At 43.3% G+C, this 21469-nt stretch overlaps 1 protein-coding gene across 5 annotated transcripts in view; it reads left to right on the top strand.

Moving 5' to 3' along the window:
- CCR6 (C-C motif chemokine receptor 6) overlaps nucleotides 1–21469 on the top strand; it is a 74427-nt gene that overhangs the window by 26555 nt on the left and 26403 nt on the right. Inside the window, exons 1-2 of one of the 5 annotated variants that reach the window (XM_070517130.1) lie at nucleotides 16489–16705; nucleotides 19483–19617. The exons of 1 other annotated variant lie outside the window; for it this stretch is intronic. The gene's annotated coding sequence lies outside the window, so the exon portion shown is untranslated. Of the gene's footprint in view, nucleotides 1–16440; nucleotides 16706–19482; nucleotides 19618–21469 lie in introns of those variants that run through there. 3 more of the 5 variants (XM_014858389.3, XM_070517237.1, XM_070517196.1) reach the window with 3 other exon arrangements.

The raw sequence follows: 21469 nt of genomic DNA, 5'->3' as shown, positions 1-21469 counted from the left end.
ATCTTTTCCAAACACCATGTTATGAAACTAGAAATCAATTACAAGAAGGAAACTAGAACATTCACAAATGTGTGGAGATTAAACAACATGCTCCTGAACAACCAATGTGCCAAAGAAGAAATCAAAAAGTATATTGAGACAAATGAAAACAGAAACACATCTCCCAAAACTTAAGTGATGCAGCAGAAAAACAGTTCCAAGAGGGAAGTTTGTAGTGATAATTGTGTACACTGAGAAAAAAAAGAGAGTTCCCAAATAAACAACCTGAGTTTACACCTCAAGGAACTTTACACCTCAAGGAACTTGAAAAAGCAGAACAAACTAAGTCTAATGTTAGTAGAAGGAAGGAAATAGCGAAGATCCGACATAAATTAAATAGAGACTAAAAATACAGTTTCAAAGATCATGAAACTAAGAGCTGATTTTTTGAAGTGATAAACAAAGTAGACAAACCTTTAACTAGACTTCCCAAGAAAAAAAGAGAGAGGACTCAAGTAAATACAATTGGAAATGAAAGAGGAGACACTACCACTGACACCGTAGAAATACAAAGGATCAAAAGAGACTACTATGAACAATTACATAGCAAAAGATTGCACAACTTAGAAGAAATAGATAAATCCCTAGCAACATACAACCTACCAAGATTGAATCATGAAGAAACAGAAAATCTGAATAGGTCAGTTACTAGTAAGGAGATTGAATCAATAATCAAAAAACTGCCCAACAAACCAAAGTCCAGGACCAGATGGCTTCACTGGCGAATTCTACTAAACATTTACCAAAGAATTAATACCAATCTTCTCAAACTCTTCCAAAAAATACAACAGGAGGAAACATTTCCAGACTCGTTTTATGAGGCCAGCATTACCCTGACACCAAAGTCAAAGACATTACAAGAAAGGAATATTACAAGCCAATAACCCTGATGAACGTAGATGCAAAAATCCTCAATAAAGTATTAGCAAACCAAATTCAACGATACATGAAAGGGATTATATACCATGATCAAATGGGATTTATTCCAGGGATGCAAAGATGGTTCAACATCTGCAAATGAATAAATGTGATACACCACATTAACAAAATAAAGGATAAACATCACACCATTATCTCAATAGATGCCAAAAAAGCATTTGACAAAATGTAACATTCTTTCATGATCAAAGTTCTCAACAAACTGAGTATAGAGGAAACGTAACTTAACATAATGAAGGCCATTATGTGACAAGTCCACAGACAACATCGTACTCAACGGGGGAACACTGGAGGCATCATACTTCCTGATTTCAAACTCTATTACAAAGCTATAGCAATCAAAACAGGATGGTATTGGCATAAAACAGACACAAATCCATGGAAGAGAATAGAGAGCCCAGAAATAAACCCATCTACATGTGCTCAGTTGATTTCTACAAAGGAGCCAAGAATATACAATGAGGAAAGGACAGTCTCTTCAATCAATGGTCTTGGGAAAACTGGACAGTCTCATGTGAAAGAGTGAAACTGGATCCCTATCTTATTCCATACACAAAAATTAAATTAACCAAAAATGGATTAAAGACTTGAAACTAAGACGTGGAACCTTAAAACTCCTAGAAGAAAACATGGAGGTAAGCTCCTTGACGTTGGTCTTGGCGATGTTTTTTGGATTTGACACCAAAAGCAAGGGGAACAAAAGCAAAATTAACAATGGGACTATATCAACCTAAAAAGCTTCTGCATAGCAAAGAAAACCATCAACAAAATGAAAAGGTAAACTATGAGCTGGAGAAAATATCTGCAAACCACATATCTGATAAGGAATTAATATCCAAAATGTACAAGGAACACATACAATTCAATAGCAAAAAAAAAAAACTCAATTAAAAAAATGGGCAAAGGACTTAAATAGACATTTTTCCAAAGAAGATATACAAATGGTCAATAAGTATGTGAAAATGTGCTCAACATTACTAATTATCGGGGAAATGCAAATCAAAACCTCAATGAGATATCACCCCACACCTGTTGGGATGTCTGCTATCAAAAAGACAAGAGATAACAATTGCAGGCGAGGATGTGGAGAAAAAGGAACTCCTGTACGCTGCTAGTGGGAATGTCAACTGGTAAAGCCATTAAGGAAATCAATATAGAGGTTCCTCAAGTAGTTAAAAATAGAACTACCTTGTGATCCAGAAATCCCACTTCTGGATATCTATCCAAAGGAATTGAAATCATTATCTCAAAGAGATACCCCTCTTCCCATGTTCATTGCAGCATTATTCACAATAGCCAAGGTATAGAACACCTAAGTGTCCATAAACAGATATATGGATAAAGAAAACGTGGCCTATTTATGCAATGGGATATTATTCACCCTTAAAAAAGAAGGAAATCCCATCATTTGCAACGACATGGATGAACCTAGAGGGTATTATCCCAAGCAAAATAATCCAGGCAGAGAAAGACAAATACTGAATGGTATTAGAGCCCACTTATATGTGGGATCTAAAAAAGAGTCAAACTCATAGAAACAGAGAGCAGAAAAGCAGTTGCTAGGGGTTAGGGGGTGGGGGAAATAGGGAGGAGTTGTTTTAAAGACTGCAAACTTACAGTTATGAGATGAACAAGGTCTGAGAATCTAACGTGTAACATGGCAACGATAGTTGACAGCACTGTATCGTATAACTGAAATCTGCTAAGAGAGTAGAACTTAAATGTTCTCACCCCGGCTCCCCAATAAAGTTAATTATGTGAGGTGAGGAATGCATTAATTAACTCAATGGTGAGAATCTTTTCACAATGTATATGCATATCAAATCATCACATTGTGTACTTTAAATATCTTATTACCATTTTATTTGTCAATTACACCTCAATAAAAAATAAAGAAATGAAGCTGTTTACGATGACACACTCACCGCGTTTACCACACACTTTTCTAAGTGCTCACAAAACTACTTGTGAAACAATATGTTCTAAAATACTTCTTGGGTGTCAAGTCATGCCTAGTCTTCAGTGACCGTTTTCCAAGCTTCTTCACACCTTTCTTTTGAGAAATTAGGATGTTTGTCGTCTCTGGTTTCATGGGCGTGGTTTCCCATTCTCCAGTTCTTCCCCCATACTCAGGACATTTGTCTTCTTTAATTCTGTGAGCATCCTGTCCCGTCCTCCAGTCCTTGTCAAGTATTCGAGGCCAGTAGACTCTGCATGAAACTCATGCTGACTGTGAAGAGCCTGAAGACATCATTACTGAAATGTCAATCAAGGGAATGTGGGTAGCCATTTCCACCCTAAAACCAGATACAAAAGGTGATGTGCCTGGAGGCGAGCTCAGTTTTTCACTTAAAACATGAAGAAAATTTCACTTGAAAGTTTGGTAAACTTCAATACTTTCCCTAATACCCTCTATTTGACTTTTCTCATATATAGTACGTTCTCACAGCTCAAGGACATGTAACAAACTTTCGCTAGGTGTCTCCACCCCCACCCTGCGAGCCCTGGTGTGTCTCCTGCGAGTATGAGGGTTCTGTGGGCAGCTGGACCTGAATAGGTGGGGAGCCCCTGCTCTAGCGTATCTGACTCCCTTTGCCTCCGGGCTCTGCTTGGGCTTTCCCTCAAGCCTGGAATGTTCTCCTCCCACTCACCTTAGTGGGAAATTCCTCCTCATCCTCCACCCTTCAAGGGTAACTTCTTCAGGGAAGCTGCCCTGAGCCCCACCCAAGTCCCACGCCTAGGATGCTCTCCAAGGATCCTCACTTCTCCAGACCTTTCGTTGCACCTTGAGCTTGTGTGTGGACTTTTCTTCAGTCTTTTGGGCTGTGCTACTGTTCTTAGGGTGGGGACCACCTCTCTGCTCATCGCAGATCAGAGGTGCTCAGCCCAACATGCACCCATAGCACGTGCCCAGCATCCAGCGAGCGACAAGAGGATGCACAATTGACACCTGGGCATCATCCTTGCCCTTCGAGTTCTAAGCTGAATCATCAGTTCTGCGAATTCTTCCTTCAAAATGCTTCTCTTGCATTTCTATCTTTCTCTCTCCTTATCCCTCTGATCTGTGTAGGGGAGGAGAAAATCCTTTTTCCTGCTACCCTCTGGGGTTCTCCTGCTGGGGCCCTGTAAATTGAACTAGCCAGAGAACAGAGAGAAAAACCGAAGTTTATGAACATGGCATCACGCTTACACACGGGAGCACACCGAGATGAGTCGCTCACACAAGTGGCCAGAACTTGGGTCTATGCCTCATCTTTGGGGATTTCTGGGCAGCAGAGGCAAGTTATGGGAAGATGATGAGGAAAAATGTGGTAAACAGGGCTGTGTAGTAAGGTTTGTCATGCAGATTCAGGTTGGAGCCTTCTGCCTAACAAGAATTGCTGGGGCCAGTCCAGTGGTGCAGCAGTTAAGTTCACATGCTCTGCTTCAGCGCCTCAGGGTTTGCTTGTTCAGATCCCGGGTGTGGACCTACACACTGCTCATGAAGCCGTACTGTGACAAGCGTCCCACGTATAAAGTAGAGGAAAATGGGCACAGATGTTAGCTCAGGGCTAGTCTTCCTCAGCACAAAGAGGAGGATTGGTGGCAGATGTTAACTCAGGGCTAATCTTCCTCTAAAAAAAAAATAAAGAAAAAGAAAGATTGTTGAGGGTCCCCTTCTTCCTGGTATGGGGGAGGGAACCATGTTACAAGTGGAAATTCCCTTTACAAAAGAGAAGTGTTGTGTTTTTAGAGTTTTTCCTATGGGTTCTCAGTGGCTTTGGTTCAAAATAATCCATATGCCAAAGAGCCATACTAGGGGTGGCATGTTCTGGACTCCTCGGCCACAGGTCAGGACCACCGCACTGGCTCATTTAACTCGTCTGCCTGCACCTGTTTCTCCCAACCCAGATGACCTCCCACCTCGCTCAGACGGACTTCACTACAGCGTGGCAGCATGAACCTGCTCACTTGTGTGTGTGACCTTCAGAGGCTCCAAAGGCCCCCGGGGTTAAAGGTCAGATTCCTGACTCAGGCCCCGCCCCGTATCTCTTACAGCTGGGTTGACCAGATCTCGCTTCTCCAAGGACGCGTCCTGTTGACCGGCTGTTTGGCGTGACTGACTCTCTGTTGTTGTGTGTAGGGTTTTTAAAGATGTTTTGGGGACTTATTCTTGTATGACCAAGATAACCCAAGGATATTTTGACATGGCATAAAACCCACTGAGTTTTTATCTTTTAAAAAAATTGCCCAATGATGGACACGACAGAAATGCTCTCCTTCTCCTTAATCCTTGTCTTTTCTCTCGACCCCAGCTCTCTTCGCTGCCGCTCACGGGCGGGTGAGGTTTGGGGGTAGGTGTTGGTGGCTTATTATTGTAACACCTTGAAGTGAGTTTCCTAATATGGACGAGCACAGTGTCCTCCACAGGAAATGCTGGCTTTAAAAAGCCCGAGTCAAAACCTCTTTGTTCCGGTCTCCTCTCCAGGACAGACCGTGTTAACTCTGCTCCCACACTGTCCCCAGACCACTCAGGACTGTCCTCTCTCTGTGCCTTTCCTCATCCGCTTATTCCCAACCACATCGTGACTCCTCCGCCCCTTTTCCTGTCCGGGCATCCTCCAGGAGAAAGCGCAGGTGTCCCACTGTTTACATCATCCCCTGCAGGCCTGTCGCCAGGGGTCCTACTCAGAATCCCATGCTTGGTTATCTGTATTGATCAACCAAACTTTGTCACATCCCCCGGAAACCCCCTTGTGGTTGGTTTCAGCTATCTTTCATCTCTCGTGCTTGTATCAGTTAGCACTGAATGGTCCTACACATCACAGAAAACTTCAAGTCACAGAGTCTTCAGCGGGCTGGAATTGGGGTTTTCTGTCCTACAAAGTCCTGTAGGTACGCCGTCCAGGACAGGTGGGCCAGCTCTGCTCCACGGTCCTCACACAGCCCAGCTCTTCCCGTTCAGCCATCTGCTGTCCCTGGAGGGTGGCCCTGTCCTCACAAGGAAGGTGGTACCCTTGTTCCAGCCTGTTGGATGGTCGGTCAGACAAAGAAGGGGGCAAAGGCCATCCATCAGTTGACTCAAACTGTCCAGTACTCTGTCAACATCTCAGCCAGAGTTTCATTGTGTTGCCACACCCAGAGGCCATTGTATAGAGTCACAGTCTTCTTCCCAGGTGCCTGTGTGTCCAGGCAACACTTTTACCACCATGGAAGAAGGAGAGAACGGAAACTGGGGGAAATTAGTCTCTGACAGCCCTCGCCTTCGCAATCTTCACATACGCATGTCTTAAAGGGGACAGGGACCTCTCTCACACATCTTAACTCACCCATGTGGCCACCCATGGGCCTGAAGACAAAACAAATAATCGGAAAGTTTCAGCTGCTCGTTTCAGGGGTTTGTGCTCATTCGAATGTGATGCTCTGACCCAGCCATCATCCTTGAGCTCAACCTCTAGTAAGCACGTTGTCTCCATTCTTCCTAAAAAGGATGCAGTTTTAGCCAGTTCAAAATCAGAAAGTGAACACGTAAACGGTGAGCGTCTCATGCTATCAAGGGAGGAGAAGCTGTTGCCCTTTGAGATTTGCCCTGCAAATGGGACGGGCACAGTTGAGACCCTAAAGAGCTGGGGTAACGGGCTCGGCACCTGCCCCCCGAGGCACGTCGAGGGAAGAGGAAGAACGTAGAAAGTGCATGTGGTACAGGAGGCCCTCCCACCACTGGTGACAACCAACACGCTCAGGTTTGTTTGCTTAAAACCGCGACCCCCCAGGAAGTGAAGGAGAGACTTGAGGAGAAAAGTAAGAAACAAAAGTGATTGTGAACAAGAAAAGTAGGCTTTGTTTCCAGGCCACTCAGAGAAAGTATGTAAATAATGACTTTTACTGGTAATAACTAGAATGACTCGTCGTGGACAAAAGTCATTTCTATCGTTTTTGTATGTCCACAGAAATATCCCAGAAACCAAAGGTCGTGGTCCCAGAAGATGTCCTGATTCTAGGAAATAAGTGAAACATAGAAGTCTGGAGTCAGAACAATCCCAGTAAATCTTAATAAAAGGGTTTATATTTTAGCACAAAGCAGACACTAGGAAGAATTGACAAAGTAAGTGAAAGAAAAATATTTGAAGAAGATACTTATCAAGTGGTTGGAGAGAAACAATGTTCATGAGTTTGTTATTATAGACATCATTTCAGAAGTGCTAATATGTTAGTAAATGTCTGAAGAAAGTTGAGGAACCTGGGAAGGAAGCTATGGTCAGAGGTGGCAGGTCAAAAGACTCCACAGGCTGTGATTTGAATGCTGCTCCCAGGAGTTGTGCAGTGCACTTCCTGTGCAACTGTGAACAGCAGCCCTGTTTACAGTCACTTATGTTTAAATTAACATTCAAGCGCCCAGGGGGTCTGTGGCAGTGGACCCTTCTATGTCTGTGTGGGGGTGTGTGGATGACAACCCAGAGTGGGATGTTACAACCAAAGCAAGGAGAGAGGATAGCTGCTCAGGAGGGCAGAGAGGGGATGGGAGATTGGTTACACAGAGGAAAGATTGCTCAGATAGGTAAATATCCTTAGAATTAATGAAAGCCATGTTTCTCATGGTCAAAGAAGGACATTATGAATGTGGAAAGAGAGAAGACTAGAATAAATACATAGTGCTGAGTGAAAATTGGAGATATTGGTGGGAAGTCATGGTTTCAACATATGTAGATAGATGCAGATGCAAGTATAGATGTCAATGTGTGTGTGTGCACTAGTGTGGGAGTACGTGTGTGCGCGTGTGTGTAATATAAATACATTACCCAGTTTTTCCACCCGGAGGGCCTGGGAGCAGATACTCCAGTAGCAATCAACATGCTAGAGCCTGGGTATCAATTTCTACATCACATTCTCCACAGAAAGGATCCAGACTTGGCGAAATGGCAGATTCCAGGGCTGGGGCTGGGATGTTGCAAGATGGGCTGAAAACAGTAAGTAGCAAGTGCTCAAATAATGAGGGATTGTCAAAAAGTTACAGTGGCCACCTTTAAGGGTGACTTGGTCAAATATGCATGAATTTACATCAAAATAAATAACGTTATCATATTAATAAAAATAATAGTAGGTTATTCAGTAACCCACTGAATAAAGAAGGAATCCATGACGCCATTTTGACTTAAATAGGGAGAAGAGGATGCTTTTGGTAGTAGAATGTCAACCTCTTGGTGTAGAAGGGCTGGAGGAATGCAGAATCACCATTGGGCACCCTCATGATAACAAGTGATCCAAGAAATATCCAGGGATGCTGGACCTGGAGGGTGAGAGCTTGATGAAGAGAGGAATATTTACAGAGTTTCAAAGCTTCTCCTCATAAAATACTACTTCGTTACAGATGGGAAAAGAATGACTTGACAGTGATGACATCTGGCAGATGCCACCTTCATCATAAGGCCACAATTCATACAAGCCATGGGACCAGTCGAACCCATTCACCACCCGGTAGGACCCAGCGAGGAGAGCATGACATCATTTTTGTGATACTTCTGCCAGGAATGTGTATCCTGAATCCAGCCAGAGGAAACACTAGACAGACCCAACATTCTACAATTTGCAATCATCTAAAGGGCATGAGACCAGGGAAAGACTGAGAAACTGGTTTTGAAGAAAATCAAGGAGACTTTGAGAACCAAACACGACACGAGATTCTATACTGGATCCCTTTAGTATGAAGGACTTTAGTGGGACAAGTGGTGAAACTTGAAGGGTATTGGGGACTGGATGGTGGGGAGGGCTCTGTGCTAATTGCGCAGGTATCAATTCTTCTTGCCTCAGCTTATCAATCAATCCTTACCAATAATTAGTAAGACTGCAAAATGAAATTAAACAGTTTCCTTTACATTTTCTGCCTACTGAGAGCTGTAAAACATGATGATGATAAAGCAAATAGAAAAATAATGTTAGTAAAAGATGGAAATATAAAAGCATATTTGGAAGAAATTATTCAATGGAGAATAAGAAATGAGAGAAATATGTTCAGTGGTGGAATAGTGCAGCCAGTGGGATCAATATTTTATTTTTATCGTCATTTATCCTTTTAGCATCAGACATTTTGGGACCTTGACCTACTTTTTAGGCTTGACATTTCATTTACTTTTATTGATTAACTTTTTGTTTTTTTGTTTATTTAGTTCTGAAGCACTAACATGCAGGAACAGGAAAAAAAACACTGGAAAATTTGCTCTCAGGAGCTCCCATCTGTGCCCTAATGTGACAGATGCTTAGAAATTCAGTCCTGAGAAATAATGGGATTATGCTTGGGAATAATAATGATGACGTTCAGTTTATTCAGAGTCTCACTGAGACTTCACATTGGCACCTTTTCTTAGGAGAGGTGGAAGGGAAAAGGAGCAAGTGAAAGACAACCTTTTTGTTCTAATCATTGAAACTTTGCTTTTGGTTAATAATTAGGTCAATCTAACACATAATAATAGATGCCAGCAGGCAATACTTCTAAATAATTAGATCTTAATATATATTAAAGGAAGTAATTACCATGAGGATTAGAATGAATGTCTTGATTACTTATATTCACACCAAATCTCCAAATTCCTTGCATGTAACAGCACATTCTTCAGTCATCACAATTCAAGAATTATTACTAATTAATGGTTCTTATTAAAAAATAATTGAGTCCTACAATATTGTCCTGCTTGACTCTAGGAGGCAGAAATGGGACCATTTTATTCTTTCAGAGCAAATGAATTTTGTGGCTAGAACTGGTTTCTTCTGCAAACACAAAGGACCTTTGTTTCCAAATGGTCATTTTATTCATTCCGCCAGAGTCCCATTGGCACCCTTATAATTGTGTATTTCAACAAACCGAACAAAATGTTTAACTGTAAAATATTTTTTGTGTGTATTGAAAAAAAAAGTATGTTTTAAAACAATAAAACCGTACGTTTATCTCAGGACAATGTTTACAACGTTCGTAAGTTCTGTCTTGGTTTGGGGTTTGCTAGAAGCAGCTCCTGGATTTGAGTGGGTGTATTTCACCTGGTGGGCAGTCCAGGACCCTGGAGAGCGGCTGGAGGGGGGAGGGCAGCCAATGAGAGGCGAAGGAGGGTGCTATTCAGCCGAGCCCCACTGCGGGTAACTGGCCTGATTCCTCTAGGAAACTGGCCAAGCCAGGATAGAAGACATGCCTCAAGGGTTACCCCACCCAAAGGAGAGGGAGTGGCGTATTTAGGCACCACTGCTCGCCAGACATGGAGTGGGGCTGCTCCTGTGGGCGTTATTCCCCAGCGCCTTCTTCCTGTATTGCTTCAGCCAGCAGCCTCTGGTTTCAGAGGGAGTCCTCAGGCACGGAGGCTGGAAGGATGGCCGTCTGGACCAGAAAGACAAGGCCTGAGAGCATATGAAGGGGGCACCCACAATATGTGCTAGAAAATCACTTTCACTCATGTAGAAACAGTAAGCATAAGGCAAAGCATCTAGAGAAAGAATATGAAAAAAAAAACTGTCACTTGCCACATCATCTCTCTATTATCTGATCAAACAAACGAATGTCTTATTGATGATGAAAATGTAACTCTTAAACTTATAATAAGACTATTATGACTGCATTCTTTTGAGCTGTGTGTCTTCTTTGGCTCTTCCAATTTTTTTTCAGCAATGGCAAATATTGTCAGAAGCTAATTTACAGGTTTATAATAATGAAAGTTGGGTTTAATACCTTCTTGGAAGGCATATTCATATTCTAAACAATTCTTAACACTTTTTGGGGGGGAATTGGGGGCAAATTATCAAATTTTCCTGAGTTTACTATGTCTTCATCAATAAATGAAGACAATAATGACTACCTCACAGGATATGATATCAGAGATGAAGTATAAAATGCGTGCATGCCACAGGTGCTTAATAGATGACTATGTTACTGCCTTAGCAGGCTGTCCCAACTCTAATACATATATATTTTTTACCCTGATGGAAGATTTCATGATTTGAGTGAATTTTAATTTTTAAGAGATGGAGACTTGAACATTCACTGAAACAGGCAGCCGCCCCTGCTGCGGGTTTGTCAGTGAACCACACGTCATTCTCTTGGGGGAGAATGAGGACGTGTGAATGCAGATGTTTCCGAATGTCCAGGGTCTCATTAGTCATGCAGATGAGGTATGTGTGACAGCAATGCCTCTGCAGAATTCTTGCTTCCCCGGAGGAACACATGAGCTTGCAACAGATTCCAGGATGACACCTTCCTTCATTGCGGGGGGTTGTCAGTTCTCTGGGGAGAGTTTTCAGGAGATCTGGTAGCAAGAAAGACAGGCAAGTGTGACCTTCACCTGGAGCTGGAGGAGAGTCTGTGCCAGACACTGGATGGGGCTTGGGGCAGCCCCGGGCTGGGCTGGACGAGCGAGGTCGTCCAGGGAGTGTGATGTTTGAAGGTGACATCTAGCCCAGGTAAACTGGCCCTGACGCTACGAGATGACTGTTCTGCAAGGAGTAGGTGCGCCAGGCTCCCTGCGTGGTCTGGACGGAGTGGTGATGCCCATGGTTTCTGAAGGCAGTAGAAATTCTCGCTGTTAATTGTCCTGGAAAAGAGCAGATCTTGGAACGAGAACTCAGGGCCCCAGAGGAGGTTGCTGGGCTGGGGGATGTGTGAACGTCCTCTTCCCATGGGGCCTCTGGAGCTGGGACTAGGGCTCTGAGGCTGACTGACTCCACTTCCAGTGGGAGTGACTGGTGCCTTGCCCAGTAAGATGGCAGCCAGGGGACCACCTAGGAGGTGAGCAAAGAGGTCCTCTGTGGGTCCCCTGAAGACAGCTCTGGAGACATGAAGATGGAGGTCACTTCTAATAGGAAGCTGAGGTCCCGCATGGATTGTAGCTTCTTTTATTATTCCCAAACCTTCAGTAAGATCTTGTTTAAGGACTGGTCTTCATCATACTTTGGGAATCTAGAAAGGGCTCATTCCGTGCTTGCAGGGAAAGAGAGAAGGGAGACCAAAAGCCGTCTCCCACAGCTAGAACGGCAGTGGCAGCAAATACACCGTGGACGACGGCTGCCCCTCCAGCCTGGGCCACCCTGGAAGTCTTGTCTTGTCTCAGGCCCACTGAGAGCTGGCATCTTTTCAGGTCACCCAGGAAATGGTTTGGAATAAGATAGTCCCATACGTTGCTTCAAAATCCGAAGAAGCCTAGATAGAGTGGAGCCTTCTTCTCAGTGGTAAGGCATTTCGAGGCCAGACACCCGGCTCCACAGGAACATCTATGAGGATGTGGGCCCCTTTGACATTGGAAGACTTGTTTCCCTTCCTCTGACCCATGAATGTCTTTTCAAAGCCATTCAACTTTCTGCTCCTCGGTCTTCTCAGCAATCAGTGCGTCAAGGCAGAGAACCAGCATCATTATGTCTGAGGGGCTATGCTTTGATCAGTTCTAGACTTTTCCATGTGCTCAGGTGACTGAACTATTCCAGATGGTAAGAAGTCAAGTAACCCAACCTGATGGAGAAGAACTCAAAATCACCTCCCAACTTCACACTTCTTTGTAGTATGCCAAAAGCTGTTAGAGTAACATGAACCCCTGCAAGACAGAACTCTAGGAAAATGCTCAGGGATGGCAGATATCCCGGCCATGCCACTCACTCCGCTGATGTCCCTTGGTTTATGACATCTCTTTTCCCTGACCACTCTTCTCCTTTCACTTTAGGTCTTAATTCTGAAGAGCGTCTCTTTTCTTCTTTCCTCTAAAGCACCTCTAACATATGTCTAACATATGCGACAGGATTTTACTTAAGGTTTGGATTTATTGGAGAGCTGGCTACATCAAAGAAAAGGCCAGGATGACCTAAAATTAAATATTAGAAATTTCTGCCCCGAAATTTATGTTATTTTAATGTGCAGAGTAATGTCTTCCAAACCCCTGCCCAGATTGGTCTCTGGGCCTACATTTGATGTCCAGAGCACCCAATAGCAAGTATCCTTATCAATGAGGACAGATAACCCAAGAATACTTACATTGTTTATTGTCCTACCCAAGAAGGCACAAGCAATGTCAGTTAGCTGTTGCTTAAATAGCATTTTTACTTTTCTGAAATTTTTCTATAGTATGAACAGCCTGATACAGCAATAATTATTATCAAGGATATTGCTATACTATGCATGGGCTTGCTTGCTAAATATCAGATTTTTAGAATGTATTAGATGTACAGGAAAAGTAAGTTAGGGTAAAAAAAAAAAAAAGAAAACGTTGCTTTTATAGATGATAGCAAAATTCAACAATTAATTGCCCTAAGAACTGGCAGGGGCAAAATTAATTAAAAAAAAAAGATTTAAATGTTTTGGATGTTAAAAACCATCATTGATTTTTAGAGGAAGCAAGGGTTTTGATTAGTAATGTTGTTGAATTTGTACTTGACACCAAGGAGTAGAATTACACCCCATCGCAGTGTTTTCCTTAGTGCCAAAATCAGAGACGAAACTGGGTTGAACAGACCCTGTGTCTGAAACCAGATGGTGATCATTATGCTTCTTTTCAGCTAATCTGATTTTGGGCCACCACTAGAATATTCTGGAGTGGAGTGGTTAGAAGGCAATATAATACTTTTATTGCACACACTCTCAACCCGCTGGCCCCCTCTCTGTCTTACTCAGTTGGCTAAACCACAGCTCGGGTTGAATTCAGCTCTCCTCCTATTCAGATCTTGCACCTACATAACTGAATTTGTCTAGAAAAAGATAACAAACAATGGTGGTGTCTGATCTCTCTTTAAATTCGTGGTTGCTCACCTATTGTTGCCTGGTGGTTATATAATTCTCTACCATCTCCCCTTCATGGCTGTTTCATTCCTTTCCCTCTCTCCTCAAAGTTCTGACAACACTTTTTGCATCTTCATTCTCAGCTGATGACCTGTTTTATTATCTCACTGAGAACACAGGAACAATCAGAAAAGAACCTGCATAGCATCACCACCACACCCACTTGTCTACTGGCTTCTGTGCCCAAGGATGCTGCCTTTGAGCCTACAACTGTGGGAGAACCACCCCGCTCCTGACACAGTCCAGGTCCTCGCTGGGCACTGCCTCCCAGCCTCTTTGGTCTACTCAAGGATGGCAAACAGTCACTTCTTTCTCTTTCTCGTAGAGTCAACATTTTCTTCTTCACTGGGTCATTCCCACCAATATGCAAATGTCTCATCTCTCCCATCTTAACAAAACATTTTTGGACTCTTGTGTCATCTCTAGCTGCTGGCTGTTTCTCTTTCCCCTTTTGCACACTCCCTGAAATAAACATTCATATTCCCTCCTATCTTCAACTCTCTTCCAGTCAGGTTTCTTTTCCTATACCACTCAACAAAAAACTACATCAAGGTTGAAATGATTTGCATGTTGCTAAATCTAATGGTCAATTTTTCCAGTTTGGCATTGCTTGGTCTCCAGCAGTATTGCCATGACTGATTATTCTCTCCTTGAAACGCTTTTGCCCTTGGCCTCCAGATCTCAGATCCTGGACCTCTTCTCTTGTCCATCTATACCCACCCCCTTGGTGATCTGGCCCGCTCATAAGCTGATGACTCCTAAATTTACATCTCCAGCCCAGTGCTCCCTTCTGAACTTCATATTCAAATAAGCAACTACATATTTATATCTCCACTGGGATAGTCTAATAGGTATCTCTAACTTCTCAAGTTCCTAACTAACTTCCTGATATCCTTCTCTACCCCCAACCTGCTTCTTCTGCAGTATTTCACACTTTATTTAATGAACCCCATCCTTCCATCATTCAGGTCAAACATCTAGGAAGCATCTCTTGTGCTTCTCTTTTTCTCAAACCCCATATCCTGTCTTTCAGCAAATCCTGTTGATTTTATTTCCAAAATAGACCCTTCATATCTTACTGGGATGGTCTTCCTAATTCTACCCAGGTCCCCCCAGTATACTTTTAGCATGGCCACTAGGGTAATCTCTTTAAAACGCAAGTCAGATAATGTTACTCAAAACCTTCTACTAGCTTCCCATCTTACCCTGAGGAGAAGGTGAAGTCATTATGATGAGCTGTAAGGCCCCACGACCTGTCTCCTATCACCTATTTGACCTTAATCCCTTTTGCCTTCCCCCTGGCTCACTTCAGCCACACTGGTCTTGAACATGTTAGGCAGATGTCTGCATCAGGGACACTGCCCTTGCTGTTGCTTCATCCTGAAATGCTCCTCCCCCAGATAAAGACATGGCTCACTCCCACGCCTCCCTCAGGGCTCTAATTAGATGTTGCCTTGTTGGCGAAACCTTCTCTGTTCATTCTACTTAAAATTGCCTCAGCATTCCCTACCTGATTTCAGGCTTGATTTTTCTTCATGGCACTTATCACCATCTACCATATTATATATCTTTTTATTTATTTTGTTTATTGTCCAGCTCCCAGGACTGGGATGTGAAGCCCAGGAGGTCAAGGATTTTATCTGTTTTATACACTGCTGTAACCCTTTGGCTTAGAAAAGGGCCGAACACATAGCAAGTGTTTGCTGTAGGAACAAATGAATTGTGATACGGAGCAAAGAGGTCTTATTTGTCGAATCCACTACCCCTGATTTATACACTCTTGGGTAAATTACTTAACATATGGACATGCAAGTTTCTTCCCATCCATAAAACTTTTCCATCTGTAGAACAGTTTACCAAAATTGTCAAGATTAGATGAAATGATAAACATGAAAAGTACTTTCTAATTTGTATTACACAAGTGTTAATCAACATTAACAGTACTATTTATAATCACCGGAAAAAGGAGACAGTTGGGACAGACCAGAGATGTATATTCTCACTACTCGCCCAGCAGAGTCTTTGGGGTTTCATATCAAGGGCCAATTTGGGACTTTACGTGGGGAAATTTGTAACTTGACAAATGCTTATTTTAGACCTAGGTGGAGAGGGTAACCCAGAGTCCCCCTCAAATCACAGTGCTGTTCCCAAACAGAATGCTCACAATCGCTCCAGGGATATGGAGATTCAGGGTTTTGCTGTCCTTAAGCAGTTCAGGTTATGACTTAATGGGCACATGTTGTAGAAGATGGTTAATGAAGCCACATGAATCTTTTGAGGGTGACACGTCTCCTCTACAACTAGGTCATGTCTCCTTTTGGAGCCGATCACAGACCTACAATATGTGTGACATGCTAATTCTGTCTTCATTACATCTTTACCTACAAAAGCATAAGTCATATAGGTTTTTTTGGGCTTTTTATTCTTTTAAGAATAGGAACGTGGGTAGTTGATTATAAAGTTCATTAGGTCGTGTGTGGAGCTTTTCAGAGAACTTTACAATCATTCTAATTGATTTGGAGTTTCCAAGAAGAATCAAAAAACATTCCACAGACTAATAATTCTGAAACAAAAAAAAAAAATTTGTATCTAAAATTGAAATTATCAAGTGACCTAGTTGCATAAACTTGCCTTCCTTCCTCCACCTTATTTGTTACCTTTATATGATCTGAAGTATGTGTTGGAAGAATAAAACTTGTGGTAAGGCAGTTCACCACAGCACCCCGTGTGTGGGTAAAGAATGAGAGAGTACTCAGTTGAGATGATAGCTGAGCAAGGATGTGCAAAGGCCAGGAATCCTTTAAGTAGCACAGCATCTGTACTGCTTTAATCAGTAAGAAGGCCAGCGTGTTTGCACTGGTGAAGAGAAATCTAAAGGTTTAAGAAATCTGAAATTTAAGAGACAAACTCGGTGGCTGCTCATTTGTGGAAGGAAACGCTCCTTCTTTGTCGGTAAGTTTTTGTTTTGTCTCGGAATTTAGAAACTATTGTATCTCTGTTGTCTTAATAACCACTTTATGCTTTAAAGGTAAAAGAATATCGCAGTTTGTATGATCAAGTCAGACATTGATTCGATGCTTGTGTGTTTAGACTCCGTTAGTCATGCCACGGAAGAGAGAAGTGATGCGGACTTTTGTCGAGTCTGTTAGGTGCTACACGCTATTCTAGAGACTTCATGTGTGTTATTTTATGTAATTCCAACAACATCCTGGGAGGTAGGTGTGATTAAAGAGTTAGAGAGATGAAGTCCATCTGTGTGTGACAATGGAGGTATTCGAGTCCAGATTTTTCTGATTCCAGAGTCTGTGCTCTTTCTGTCTCACAAAGACATTAAATGTAATCTTCAAGTTACCTGTGGCCTTATGTGCAGTGTACACCATGTAGGCGTGTGCACATGTAGCACTTGTGAAAGAACTGTAGTAACATTTCCAAAGACCCTGATGAGCCATAGCCACCTTTGAAAGAGCAGTCATCTCTATGAGCCGTAACTATAAAGGAGAAACACAGATTCTACAAGCCCAAAACACACGTTCCCTAATGTGACTTGCGTGCACGCTGCAGGGCTGTACCTGTGTTCCAGAATAAGGGGTTCTGGGTGGATCCAAACATGGATGAAGCACAGAGGGAGTCAACTGGGTGAGGGGAGATGGAAATTGACTTAGAAGAGCAGGGACGTGGTCTAGGGGTGGAGAATGGAGCAGGAGCAAGCCCCATATGGACAGAGAAGAGAGAGACAGGGTGCTGATGAACAGGGGTGATAAAATGGGAGGAAAGAGCGGGTGAGCCTGGAGCCAGCGCAGCAGAAGACACAAATCCATATGTGAACACGCATCCATGTGTGGATATACTTATGCGTCTAGTTCAAGAGAATTCATGTTGTAACCCATGGGAAGAAGTTCTCGTGATAACATCATCTTCCAAGTGAAAGTGACAAATAGGTGGCAATCAGTTTCACTGTGTTGTGGGTTAATGTATTTATAGCATTTTAAAAATACCATGAACGCATTTATATGACCATATTAGAGGCATCAGTTTTAATCTTGCTTTATATCTTCTCTTATTAAATGTCTTAAAACTTCTAAGCCCTCATTTACCTGGAGGTTTTTTTTTTTTATCTAATAATCTCAACTCTCTAAGACAAACTGAGAAAGAGGAAATGAACAGGACTCTGCTGCCAAAATAGATACCACAATGCTCATGCCTTACGGCTTGTGAGCCTCTCTCCCAGGGGAGCCCCTCAGGTGCACATTCAGACACACTGACATTTATTTTAGGTGCAGTTCTGATAGGCAGGGCAGTTTGGTTTCCCAGCCCAGAGCTTATTAGAAGCAAAAGGTTAAAAGTGGGAAGGTCATCTGCTGGAGTCAGACACTGGGAGTAAGGAGGCATGAGAGAGGATGGGCTGCCAGCAAAAGTTAGGGTGGGAGACCCCAAAATACGGATAGGACAACTCAATATACTTAACCTGGGGCTACTTAATGCAGGAGCAAATAGTCCCAAGTGTTTGAACCATTTCTGCTTGGAATTTGGTGCTCGGTTGCAGAGAAGAAAAGCTCATGCCCACAGTGGTGACCACCAAAGAAAGGCATTTGAGGATGGACTGGACAACTGTGATTTTACCAGAAGATGCATTTGAGCAAGAATTTCATTAGGCAGGCGTCAAAATGCTAGTGAAGCATCTCAGTTGAAAGTTAATTCAGAATAACCCTCCCCAGGAAGAAGATTAATTAGACATTGCTGTGTTCCTAGACATCCAGTGCATTGTTCAGAGCTCGGAGGATGGAAAGGCCAGCCAGGCGAGGTTTAAAATCTAAAGAGGATTCCATATCAGAGACGATTAGATGTCTGTAGAATAAATACATGCCTTTTTGCTTTTTAAAATGTTTCCTGTTTTGGGAGTAGAGTGAGGATTTGGATACACCAAGAAAGAGAAAACGGCACAAAGAAAGAAGAAAGATGGAAAAGTGGAGGCAGGATGAGGAAGAAGGCAAGGAATAAAATAAAGGGAGAGATGTTAAGACAAGGAGCGGAGGCTGCAAGGAGGGAGGCGGCCACCCAGGACCAAGAGAGGGGCCCCATTGGGCACTGTGGACGTGGTTCTGGGCTCTGCAGAGCCTCATCCAGCAAATAGCCCAGGCGCAGAGCAGGGTCACCCATAGCCGTGGGCACAGGGTTACCTGGACTTGGGGGAGGGAGCAGGCCACTCTGGCAGCCTCCTGCATTTCCCTTTCCAGTGCATTTCATGCTCCCAGGCCCTCCCTTTCTACTTGCTGTACCCAACCATCTGAAATTCTGGGGGAGAAGGGACGATGAGCTTAATAAGTTACAAATTATGTTCACTTACTAGAGGCCTTCTAGATCCTTCCTGCTCACGGTAGTATTAAGAATTGCAGGATCTCAGGTCCCTCCCAGGCTTCAGTCAGAATCTGCATTTTAACCCCTTGGCCAGGTGATTCATAGGCATCGTATGCTTGGAAACCCCTCTTCTGGGCGTAGACGGCCTCGATCCAAAGGGATCAGTGAATGCACGGCAGGCGGTTGTTGCTGCTGCTGTTGTGTTTGCCTTCTAAACATGGCACAGAGATGAGCAGGACCCCTTTTCTATCCGAAACCATCTTAGCAGCTGCCTGCTGTGACTACCGGGAAGGGTTGGGGCGGGGTGGTGGTGGGGGGAGCAGTCTGCGACCATCGGCACGTTATCACAACATCATTCTTTCTCATTTCGGTAGCACCTTTATAAATCAGCCTGGCTGTTCCCATTAGGCAGACTGAAAATGAAGCCCTGAATCTGGGTCACTGAGGAATGCAATGAATCAGTGGAAGCCCCAGGCCCTTTGCTCTGCCTCTCTCCCCTGTCATGCATGGTGAGTGCCATTAGGAACTGAGGTGACGATATCTTCACAGATTTAGATTTTATTTGTGGCTTTATCTAACATCAAAGTTGTTTGACTCGAGGCCCCAACATTAAAAAGGATGTGTGGCTTTCAGATTTCTTTCTGACAGATAAACAGATATTTTAGTAAATCTAAAAATCACTGTCACGTGTGTAATTAAATGAAAATGCAAGAAAATAAGTCAGTCTCCTTTGGTCTTTTTATCGGTTTAGGCCTTTTCAGGTTCTGTAAAAGAGGCTGAGATGATTTGCATTTCTCCTCCCACATACTTTTCTGAGACAGTGGTTAGCAAACGGCCACTCTGACATCCTCTCTGCAGTCTTGCAGTGGAGTTCCTGCCTCCCCCCTGGGAGGTTGGCTGGAGGATGAGAGCCCGGACTGGCTGGGTTACCCTGTCCTTCAAGCTCCCAATTTGGTAGAACAGGTGAGCAGGAGGACTTTCTGTCATCCCCACACTGTCCATTCTGACGAAATGAATCACGCCCCTGTCGAAGAATTTTGTGACATTTTTAAAGTCACTCAAGAAAAGTCAATTCCACTGGAAGTTAGTTTGGAGCTACTTAGAGCCATTTCATTGATGGTGACAATCTCATTAGGTCCACAGTACTGTGCGTTCTCCCTTCCTTTTACTGAGCAAGGGTTGGTGCTGGTCAATTTGGGGTCATTTCAGCATTTCCTGTATCTGACCTGCAGCAAAATAGCATGTTCACTGTTCTGGAAACTGAAAAAAAAAAAAGAAATTGTATGACAGGAGCCCTCAGACAATGAAGATTGTCAGGAAATATCTAGAAGGTGTAATTTTTCCAGCAGTGAACATTAGTGATCTCTGTAATGTCTGTACACTGCTCTTAGAAATTGTTTCATTATACAAACAACGTATCTCATTGTTAAACACGTGGAAAGCACAGAAACATGGAAACAAAATTACATTTCTTACATCTTCACCTCCCCAAGCAACCACCATTACCATTTCAATATATTTCTGCCCAGGCTGTATTCTGAGCAGAGTTTTGTCATCGTTTTTCACTTTTACTTAGAAATGTTGGTAAGAATAAGGCTGTGTCTAGAATGCTGTGGTTAGAGTCAGAACTTTAAGTTGGGGACCTCAAACGAAATTTGGAAAATTTCTATATGCATGAGGCTAACTCAAAATTTTGAAAAACTCCCTCCTCCTCCCGTTTCAAAGATCCCCAGGCATTATAAAAAGAGTGAAAATTGGTTTAATTGAATTCATCTTTAGAACAGTAGCTGTGACTAGCTGGACACAACCACAGATCATCATGTGCAAGTGGGTAATAGCATCTCTCCATTCTCCAGAAGGTTCCAGAAGGCATGAAGAAGAGAGAATTCCAACCTCTGGTTGTGTCTCTTGAAGACATCCAGGGGGTTGACTCTGTAAGGCCGGCTTCCTCGCCTCCCTAATTCTCTCAGACTCTCCAGCTGCCCAGGAACCTTTCACAGAGCCCCCGGCTCCCTCACCCACATTCCGCCCTCCCGGCTTTCCTCTCCTTCCACCACTCCCTGGCTCTTTATTTTTTGAGGTTAGATTGATCTTTTTGGCTTAGCCTCCCTTTCTTCGGCACACGAGGTGACAGAATTTCTCTCCAGTCTCTTGACTCAGCTCCCTAGCACATATGGGGAGGGAGAGACAGGCAGCAAAGGAAAACACACATGCTCTGATTGGATGGGCTGACTGTCACAAAATTCCTCCTTCCTCCCAGCTGAAACCATCTCCTTCCGCCTTCCTATCCTTGGGCCCGTGTTTTCCTTTTGGCACAATGAGAATAAGCCCAGCTAGCATTCTTCAAGTATTTAAGGCAGC

Source organism: Equus asinus, chromosome 1, assembly GCF_041296235.1.
Source record: "Equus asinus isolate D_3611 breed Donkey chromosome 1, EquAss-T2T_v2, whole genome shotgun sequence".
Classification (NCBI taxonomy): Eukaryota; Metazoa; Chordata; class Mammalia; order Perissodactyla; family Equidae; genus Equus; species Equus asinus.
The sequence above is the reverse complement of the archived record's forward strand: the minus strand, read 5'-3'. Positions and strand labels throughout refer to the sequence as shown.